Here is a 9,880-nt window from a genome sequence, read left to right on the forward strand (position 1 = left end):
TGTTCTCCGCAGCCTTCAACATGTCATCAATGACGACGAACACCTCGCTATGGCCATCCCCACACCTCCACTACTCACCTTTAAACAGCCACCCAACCTCAAACAGACTATCGTTCGCAGCAAATTACCTAGCTTTCAAGAGAACAGCGTCCACGACACCACACAACCCTGCCACGGTAACCTCTGCAAGACATGCCAGATCATCGACACAGATACCACCATCACACAAGAGGACACCACCCACCAGGTGCATGGTTCATGCTCCTGTGACTCGGCCAACGTTGTCTACCTCATACGTTGCAGGAAAGGATGCCCCAGAGCATGGTACATTGGCGAGACCATGCAGACGCTGCAACAACGGATGAACGGACACCGCGCAACAATCGCCAGACAGGAGGGTTCCCTCCCAGTCGGGGAACACTTCAGCAGTCAGGGACATTCAGCCACCGACCTTCGGGTAAGCGTACTCCAAGGCGGCCTTCGAGACACACGACAACGCAAAATCGTCGAGCAGAAATTGATAGCCAAGTTCCGCACCCATGAGGACGGCCTCAACCGGGATCTTGGGTTCATGTCACACTACAGATAACCCCACCAGCGAACAAAAGCTATCTGGCTTTCTCTGCCTTCCTTATGTTTCTGCCTCTCTCTTTTTTTTTCTGTTTGTTTTTTTTTTGTTTTTTGTTGTCTCTATATTCGGAGGCTCTGTCGGTAACACCTCTCTGTCTGAACACTGTGATTGCCTTGGCAACGGGCAGTTGCAAAGACTATCTGTAATCACCATGTATTGTTCTGTGATTTATAAATGCGTAGGCTTCGAGGAGTTCCTGACATTTACCTGAGGAAGGAGGAAGCCTCCGAAAGCTTGTAAATTTCAAATAAAATCGTTGGACTATAACTTGGTGTTGTAAAATTGTTTACTATTGTCAACCCCAGTCCATCACCGGCATCTCCACATCATGCCTTCTCAGGTGAATGTAAAAGATCCCATGGCACTATATCAAAGCCGGGCAATGGAGTTCTCCCCAGGGTCTTGGCCAATATTTATCCCTCAACCAACCTCACTAAAACAGATTATCTGCTCGTTATCACATTGCTGTTTGTGGGAGCTTGCTGTGAACAAAATGGCTGCCACGTTTCCTACATTACAATGGTGAATACACTTTGAAAGTATTTCATTGGCTGTAAAGCACTTTGGGATGTCCTGAGGTCATGAAGGGTGCTATATAAATGTTCTTTCTTTCTTTTTTGTGCTGATTTGCTACGATACCTGATGTATGTCACTGCCCTCCAATAACTTACATGCCACCTCAGCAAAGATTGAATAAAGATTTGTTTTGTAGAGCTGCCAGAAATTGATCCATTGTCTGAAACATATCCATTTACGGAGTGCTGATATTGCACACAACCAACATACTAATATTATGAAGGACGGGGATTGACTGTCAGCTGGAATGTCAATAGTTTTCATCCATTCTTGAAAGACATTCTGATTATTATTTTTTTTTCTCTAGCAATGATGAGCTGTCAACTCCTTCAAACAAACTCTTGAATCCTCTACTTGCAATCAAAATAGATGGCAAGCAAAAAAAGAAGAGAACTTGCTTTGATGCACAGGCACGATGGGCCGAATAGCCTCCTGCTGTGCTGCATGATTCTATGTCGTGGCCCCTCTCACCACCTCAGCACATCCCAAAGCGCTTTACAACCAATGAATTAGTTTTGAAGTGTCGCCGTGGTTGTGATGCAGGAAAATGCAGCAGCCATTTGGTGTTCAGCTGACCCACCGTTCAGATGACTTGAACGGCATGACATTCCTGCACTGACCTGATGGATACGAAGTAATCTCACCAAAAAAAAGGTACATCAAGTTACTTAAGTCAAAACACACTTTTAACGGCGTGGTAAGTGTTAATGACCACCAAACAACCACTCTGACATTACAAATTAACTTTCGTCAGATTTTAATTAGTGTTGGACATTTTTTTTAAAGTTTATTTTTTGTACTTCTTTCTGTCTCTTCTATCTCTGTCTTTTAATTCAATCTTTCTTACCCTCTCTTTATTTCGCTTTCTGTACCTGATTTTACAGTGAATTCACTATTCTGACTCACACTTCCTGGTTCTGATTCTGCGTGGCTTGTTAACGATGCTTTAATCTGATTGGTTATGGGGATAGACAGTGGCTGGCCCTGTTCACACAGGTCCCAGATGCCCTGTAGAGGGCGCTGTGCTGGATTGAGGGCACCATGGGAGGAACTTGCTGTGAAAAGCCCAAGAAAGGTCCACGGGCAAGTACAAGTCTAACAAGCAGCGGGCGCAGTTCGTTCGCCGCTCAGAGCAAAATCTGGCCCAATATTTCAGTGAGCGAGTGGTCAATCTATGGAACAGGCTCCCTGGGGAGACACTGGGAGCAGAGAGTGTTGATTCATTCAAATGCAAATTACATAGATTTCTCTCAGGAAATAATATTTTGGGATAGAGTGTGTGAGTAATTTGAGATGTGACATGTGGTGAGTGTAGGAGGCTTGGGAGGAACAGGTGACTTTGGACCTATGGTTCCCATAGCTCTCCACCACTGGGGGTTTTCCTCACCTCATGTCTGGGTCTGTTGAAACTAATTGAGAGAGATTGATTGCTATCATTAGTCAACAACTCCATTATCGTTGTTATCATGCGACTACCAGGGTGGTAGAAGGTGAACTAGATGGACCTTGGTCTTTTATCGTCTCGCAAGTCTTGTGTTCGTATGTTCCTATTGCCTCCTGTTTCAGAAATAATCATTTGCAGGATGAATGAGGAGCAAGAACTGCCACAATAGTGATGGCGCTTGATATAAAATGACCAGCAGTCCGATTTTGGCAAACTTACTAACCAAATTGTCGATGGCATCCATCACAAAATGAGAGACACCTCCGAGCACTTTCCAGGGTGTTCGATAGCGAGGGGGGGAATGGAGAGAGGGCCAGGGTGCAGCAAAAGCACAGCCGAACAGCAAGGCGCTTAAGGAGGGAGTATGGTAACAGTGTGGTTATATTACTGGACTAGTAATCCAGAGACCTGGACCAATAACAGGGAGATACGGTTGAACATCCACTTGAACAGAGTGACAGAGCCACAGCTTAACATCCACCTGAACAGGCTGACATCTCACCCAAAGAGAGCACCACTGACAGAGCAGCACTCTCTCGGTACTGCACTGGAGTGCCAGCCTGCATCACAAATACAAGTCCTGGAGTGGGGCTTGAACCCACAACCTTCTAGCTCGGAAGTGAGAGTGCTACCAATTGAGCCAGGATGGTAGAAGGAGCACGAGATGGACCTTGGTCTATTTCCGTCTAGCAGTTCCTGTGTGCTTAGTGCCATGGGATCTATTTCATTCATCTGAATAGGCAGACAGGTCCTACTATTAAGTTTTCTCGTTGAAAGCACGGTATCTCTGAAAATGCAGCCCTCCCTCAGTAGTGATGTGTCAGCCTGGAGTACGTGCACAAGTCCTGCAGTGGGGCTTGAGCTCACAACGTTCTTATGATGGTGAAGGATGTCAATGACGAGGCTCCCACTAAAGGCCAGCGAGGGCCTACTTAACATTTAACTTTATCTCAGGGGGAGTCCGCACTGTTTGCAGCTAGGCAGCCAGAAGAGACCAAGGTAAGTCCGAGGAATTTGTTTCTGTTAGGACACCTTGTGTGCCAGGAGGAGCAGGAGCGCTCCCCGCCCCCCCACCACCCCCCCACCCCAATACCCCGCAAGGAGTCCTTGGGCCTTCCCAGCCCCGACCTCCCCACACCCACCCCTATCACGCTGGAACCCCACCCTGATCCCCGATCACCACCACCAGACCACTCCTCCCACTGACTGCCCGGGTCCCCGGCTGCGGCTTCCTGCCACCAAATTCTCACTCCGGCTCACTCCCGCTGGCCAGGTAGTAAATCTGGCCGTGTGTCGGGCAGGACTCCGGGAACGTTTATTTCAATGAGGCCCGGCCGTTAAGATCCACGTCCCCGGACTTTCCAGATTCGCCGCCCGCTTTGGGGCTCACGGGCACCGTTCCCACACCCCCCAACCCCTCCCCTTTAAAATCGGGCCCTAACAGTTCCTTATTCAGAATCAGCTGAAAAACAATTTCAAGGCAAGTGCCACACACCGCTAAAATGGTTGCAGAAAATCTTTATTCATAATCATTCTGAATTGGTACTTTACTTTGAAATGATACATGTGACATGTATTATATATTTTATTTTTTGTTTCATTAAATGTCAGTGAAGTGGGAGAGGAATTTAGAATAGGCAGTGGTAGCACTCAGATTGTCTCTAGACCAGTAGGTTGTGGTTTCAAAACCCACTTCAGGGACTTGAGCACAAAATCCAGGCTGACGCTCCCAGTGTAGCACTGAGGGAATGCTGCACTGTCAGAGGTGCTGTCGTTCGGATGAAACGTTAAACTGAGGCCCCGTCTGCCCTCTCAGGCGGATGTGAAAGATCCCATGGCACTATTTCGAAGAAAGAGCAGGGGAGTTCTCCCCGGTATCCCGGTCAATATTTATCCCTCAACCAACATCACCAAAAAAAACAGATTATCTGGTCATTATCACATTGCTGTTTGTGGGACCTTGTTGTGCGCAGAATTGGCTGCTCCATTACAACAGTGATTACACTGCAAAAGGACTACATTGGCTGTGACGAGCTTTGGGATGTCATGAAAGGCACTGTTTGAATGTAAGTTCTTTATTTCTAGCGTAAAAGGAGGTAAATTTAACAACTTAGATTATGTAAAATGCAGAATGGATTTGCTGCAACAGAAAAAAATCAAATTGCCATTGAACAAGGCCGAATTCCAACATAAGGTCTGAGAAAGAAGTTGCATTTATATACCACATTTCATGACTTCAGGAGGTCACAAAGTGCTTTGCAAAGACAAAGATAAAAAAAATCCATAATGTAATGACACCATTGATACTTGAGGTTCGACTGTTGTAACATTGGTGTTTTATAAAAGCTCTTCTAATGCAATACTTATTGAATAATAGACACTCGAGAGTTAATTACAAGAATGTAACTCAATCGAGGTGTTTGAACTTGTGTCATAAAGTGGGCAAGTAAAGCCTGAACTCTGAGACTCAATTACAGTGATGTTACTCAGTGCCACTTGATCTGTTGTTTTATAGATGAGATAGATACTCAGCAATAGTTTTATGAGATGATTTAATGTTCGTCTGGAGAAGGTTGACTATCTTGATTTGAGGCAGTGCAAGACGTGAATGACAATATTACTGATTGTGAGTAACGACTGGTGGATATATAGCCCCACATCAAGGACCTAGAGCCAGTCGGGATTTCTTTATCCACTTTATGAAATGTGTTATATTTATTACAATGAAGTTACAACGACTTATCTAATTATGAAATAAGAGACGACAAGGTCCAATGAATGAGACTTTAACAAAAGAATCCAACCCTTTGATGTTTAAATAGTTGTTAAGGATTCTTTTCATGGGCATTTCCACTGCAGCAAGTCATTGACAGAAACTGAAGGGTTGGCGTCTACTTCACTCATCGCAATCCAATTGCTGCAACGGGGCCTAAGACAGACATTAGAAAAGAAAGAAAGAATTTCCATTTATATAGAGGCCTTTCATGACCTCAGGATGTCCCAAAGCGCTTTACAGCCAATGAAATACTTTTTGAAGTGGAGTCACTGTTGATAATGTAGGAAATGTAGCAGCCAATTTGCACACAGCAAGGTCCCACAAACAGCAAGGTGATAATGAGAAGATAATCGTTTTTTATCGATGTTGGTTGAGGGATAAATATTATCATTTTATTAACGTAACTAGTATAAATATTATCGGCATAATTACACCACTGAATTACTAGTGTAGGAACTGCTCAAATTGTACTGTTATGCCCTTCAACTGAAGCTTTATTAAAAGAGTCATGATTTCCCAATTGGTAAGAATGAGGCCCTCCATGCTTGGTGTTCTGATACCATAGTGCATTCAAAATGCTTGAGACAACCATTCTTTTTCCAATTTTCTCCCTTCCTTTCCTGTAAACACCACTCATGCTCAAATATGGTTTCACAGACATTGCCAGCCTGTCAGTATCTCTCCCAAGTGGCTACTTCCGACTCTGAGTCTAGATAGGGAATGATAGGAGACGATTTGACCATGAGGGAGGGAGCGACACAGCCAAGCCCGATACATTCCTCACCCAAACACAGAGGCCTAGAAATTCTGCCGCGCAGCACCCATTGCACGGGCTCTAAATGGACCTCCCAAGCCTCCAATACGGGGGCAGGAAGCGCACGCTCATTACTGGAAGTGTGCCACCCACCATATTGGTATAGGCAAAAAAAATAGACGTTCAATGCCTGACTGGATTGCTCTTACAAAGAGCCAGCACGGGCTCGATGGGCTGAATGGCCTCCTTCTGTGCTGTAACCATTCTATGATTCTATGCCTATGCCTGAAACCTCCAGCATCCTTCCATTGTGAGTCTGCTCCCATTCCTTGCACAGGCTCATGCAATTATGCATCTATTAACGGCGATAGCATTAATATGCGTTTTATGAGAGAAACTGTTAATCGCGTAACAAATCCTTGCTTCCTTTTTAATGCACAGTGACGAAATACCTGCAATTACTTACACAGCCTCTTAAGATAATACCACTGACCCGTGCAAATTGTTTTCAAATGACCAATTGTTAAAGTGAAGGAGGGCGCATTTAAAATGCATGTTGACTTCAGCACGAACGGCTGAAAGGTTTCCTTCAGTGCTGGATGATTCTATGATTTTGAAAGGGTGAAGTGGGAAGGATTATTTTGTCTGCTTTGGGAGTCAGTGACGAGGAGTCTTCAATTTAAAATTATCGTCATGAGAGTGCAGAGAGAGGTTCGGGAACATTTCTTTAAGCAGAGAATTGTTAGAGCACGTCAAAATGCATTACCTCACAATCTTCACCATTACTTTTCCTCTGTCTCTCGTCTGTCCATTCCACTTACATGGCTGCGTATACTTGAAGTTCACTCCAGTATGTCTCGCTGTTTGCTAAACCCCTTATTTTTTGTATTGTCAGCAACTTTTTATATTGAGCTCCTCATCCCTAAATCCAAATCATCTCTTTATATCAAGAATAAAAGTGGATTCAACACTGACCCCTGCAGTACACCACGTACAATTCTTCTCTAACCTCAACAACACCCATTAACCATTAACCACTTGAGCACATAATCTAGGCTGACACTCGCAGTGCCAGTACTGAGGGAGTGCTGCACTGTCAGAGGTGCCATCGTTCGGATAAGACGTTAAACCGAGGCCCCGCCTGCCCTCTCAGGTGGACGTAAAAATCTTACGGCACAATTTCTAAGGAGAGCAGGCGAGTTTTCCCTACTGCTCTGGCCAACATTTATCCCTCGACCAATACCTAAAACAGATGATCTAGTCATTTATTTCATTGCTGTTTGTGGGATCTTGCTGTGCGCAAATTGGCTGCCGCATTTCCTACATTATGACAGTGACTACACTTCAAAAGTACTTCATTGGCTGTAAAGCACTTTGGAATGTCCTAAGATCATAAAAGGCATGATATAAATGCAAGTTCTTTCTTTCTTCCTTTGAAAAACAACTTTGAAATAGTTGTTTTCTTATTCCTCGGGGCTCCATCCTCAAGGTGGGGGAGATGGGAGGGGCAAGTTCCAAAAGACCTGTTTTTGTGACCAGCTGAGTAACTGAAAGCCAAAAACCTGAACTTCGATCCGGGCCACGTTAATCTATTGAAACCGTGGATGACAGAAGGACAAGTGGACTTTTGACCAGCGCCAAAATCTGATCACAATCATCCACAGCAAAGGGTTCCATCTATACTTCGGTGTGGGTCAATGTTGTGGCTTCTCCATCAACAGGGAGGAAATGTTGTATGGTCTACTTCTACACAACCCCCATCACTGACACCTATTGATAACAGCACAATACGTTGCATCCTCCTCAATACCAATCCATTTGATCGCGCTTTCAATCATCTCTCTTCACTCTTCAGCACAGCATCTATTACTCATATGTGAAATGCATTGGGGCATCTTTTATTATTAGTTCTCAGGATGTGGCCAAACAGTTGAAATGTTTGCTAGGCCACTTCAGAGGGCATTAAGAGTCAATGACGTAATGCGTAAACAACAATCTGGTCATTTCTTTTTATCTCGCACCCACAAATTACCAGATTTATTGAATTTAATTTCGCAACTTGCTCTGGTGGGATTTGAACTCAATTTCTAAGTTGCTAGGCTACCATAACCGCCAGGCTACCATACTTCTAAGCTAAAGGTGGTGTATGAGTGCATTGTGGTTGTTGTCATTTCTCCCGCTGGACCAGTTAGACCCAAATGATATTGAACAGTGAGATTCAAAACCTCTGACAAGCTAACTGAGGTTGGGCATTGTCCAACTCTCTACTGATTCAATCATAATGATATTCTCATAACGGAGAGGTACCTGAAGGAACACTAGCCCGTAGAGGTGAGTTACAGCAGCTCTTACACAACTGCGAAAGATCCATAGCTTGTACTGCCACGGGCGCGAGCGATTAATGAGAGGCCGTGCCCGCGATTGAAAGAATAACCAGATTTCACGTTTACCCGTGACGTGCTCAGTTTATTCTGTTGGCACGTTGATCTTGATAGAACCTTGATCGTTCCCTAAATTGATTCTGAAACATCCTTGCCACTGACTGCTTTGCGAATTATAATTTTTTGATTTTCATAAGTCTCAAATAATAATTCCATCAGCGGTGAAATTACTGGGTCTGTGGATAAAATAAATCTGACGGAACTCAATAGGAAATGTTTTAATACTGATGATGTTTCATTAGTGTGAAAATCATAAGGGCTCAGAGCTACGCAGATCTGTAACAAGTAATATATGATCAATGCCTGAGTCTGGTTATTACACAACTAACAATTGCTTCCTGTCATTTTAAAAATAAATGAGGTACCACTGATTAGACTTTTATTTTTTAGTGTTGATTAAGAAGCTTCACAGCAGCTGTGCTGTGGGGTCAATGATTAGTTGTGATGAGATCAGATGAAGCATCATGTTCATGAATTTAGAATGAGAGTTTACAGCTGCCACTTGGATGCTCCATCTATAGAGCTTGCTTCAGATATGGATCTACCCATCCTTTAAAAGCAAATGACGCAATGTTAATTTTCAGGTAACGACATTATTTATAAAAAGTCACCATGAATTATTGGTACATTTTGAGCATTGAAGGAATTGTAGACTTAAGGTCAAACTCATATTTTGAGCTTTAGATATCTTGAAATTCATTTAGCAGGTCAAGTGAGGGCAACTGAATGGAGTCCAGGGAGAGTTTCTGAGAAACACCATGTGGGTAATCCCCAAATTTAGGTGGTCTAAATTGTCAAGAGAAACTCACATAATTCACTGGAGGAAAGTACTGGACAAAATGTCATGGATAGCTGGTACAGGATGTCAAGGCCTTGGAGAGGGTGCAGCGGTGATTTACCAGAATGATACTGCTGGCCCTATCCTAACTCGCACCAAGTCCCGCTCACTCATCACCCCCTGTACTTGCTGACCTGCATTGGCTCCCGGTCCACCAATGCATTGATTTAAAAATTCTCATCCTTGTTTTCAAATCCCTCCTTGGCCTCGACCCCCTCCCTATCTCTGTAACCTCCTCCAGCCCTACAACCCTCCGAGATCTCTGTGCTCCTCCAGTTCTAGCCTCTTACGCAACGCAATTTCATTTGTTCCATCATTGGAGATGGTAGATGAAATTTAACGCAGAGGAATGTAAAATGATACATTTTGGTAGGAAAAATGAGAAAAGTTTTTCTAAACTAAATTATACAATTTTAAATG

The sequence above is a fragment of the Heptranchias perlo genome, chromosome 15 (genome assembly GCF_035084215.1).
Source record: "Heptranchias perlo isolate sHepPer1 chromosome 15, sHepPer1.hap1, whole genome shotgun sequence".
Classification (NCBI taxonomy): Eukaryota; Metazoa; Chordata; class Chondrichthyes; order Hexanchiformes; family Hexanchidae; genus Heptranchias; species Heptranchias perlo.